Below are 1,075 nucleotides of genomic sequence, written 5' to 3' on the forward strand. Positions count from 1 at the left end.
TACACTACTTTCTATAATTTCCCTGTTTTCTGTATTCCACAGAGCTTGAGTGAAGGAAAAGGAATTCAATACTTTGCAGGCATATGTAACAATCCTGGGAGGTGACCGGGAAATTCTCCAGGAAAAGACACAAGACACAACTGTGAAGAACCACCCACTGGTTGTCTTCAGGCAGTTCTCGGTTGAGCTGGTGCAAAAAGCCCCACTGTGGTCTTGGACTCCACATCATGTCCGCTGGTCAGAAATACAACCAGACCCAAGGACTCCTGGAGAATGCGGGCGTCGATCCCGCTACCTCTTGCATGCTAAGCGAGCGCTCTACCATTTGAGCTAATTCCCCTGTGTGGGGAGCAGGCACCTCACTCGTCCCGTCTTCCTCCCCTCCATGCCACGCCGTTCCAAAACTAGACAAAACCAACTGTAAGTGGCCTGAATTCGACTTTCACTGCAAAAATGAGCAGGCAGCAGACGAGGTGGCCGAGTGGTTAAGGCGATGGACTGCTAATCCATTGTGCTCTGCACGCGTGGGTTCGAATCCCATCCTCGTCGCAGGATAGTTTCCTTTAGTCTGCCATGTCACAAATGTACCTGGGTCCTTTGGAAAAAAGGAGATCAGTTTGTCCAAGGAAACGTTCTCGTCGGTACACCGCCGCTTGCACTGAGCTCAAGTCTTCACACATTCCGTTGAACTAAACACCTGTACTGCAGATAGATTCCGCTATCTCTCGCAAGCTAAGGTTGCCACTTTCCACCTGTGCAAAGCATATGGCCACGTAAATTGCCTGTTCCTCTGATCACAAACAGAAGAACCCCAAACTCTCCTGAAGAAAGCGGGCTACCTCAAGCATGCTGAGCGAGCGCTCTGCTATTTGAGCTAATTATCCTGTGCAAGGAGCAAGCACCTATCTCGTGGGCTCGCCCTCCCCTTCCCCTCCAAGCCTTGCCATTGCATCGGACATTCCAGGCCTATGTAAAAAAGAAATGTAAAGCGACCCGGCTCGGACTTTTACTGTAAAAAGAAGAGGTGGCCGTCGTAAGGACTCCCTGCTAAAATCAAGAGAGCTCCCTTCTGCAC

The 1,075-nt window shown here is 50.3% G+C and overlaps 1 non-coding gene across 1 annotated transcript; it reads left to right on the forward strand.

Annotated features, from left to right (window-relative positions):
- Window positions 1–467: 467 nt before the first annotated feature.
- trnas-gcu lies at window positions 468–549 on the forward strand. Its single transcript has one exon. It is a non-coding gene; the product is annotated as a tRNA-Ser (tRNA).
- The last annotated feature ends 526 nt before the right edge of the window (window positions 550–1,075 follow it).

Source organism: Micropterus dolomieu, unplaced genomic scaffold (genome assembly GCF_021292245.1).
Source record: "Micropterus dolomieu isolate WLL.071019.BEF.003 ecotype Adirondacks unplaced genomic scaffold, ASM2129224v1 contig_10319, whole genome shotgun sequence".
In the NCBI taxonomy this organism is placed as follows: domain Eukaryota; kingdom Metazoa; phylum Chordata; class Actinopteri; order Centrarchiformes; family Centrarchidae; genus Micropterus; species Micropterus dolomieu.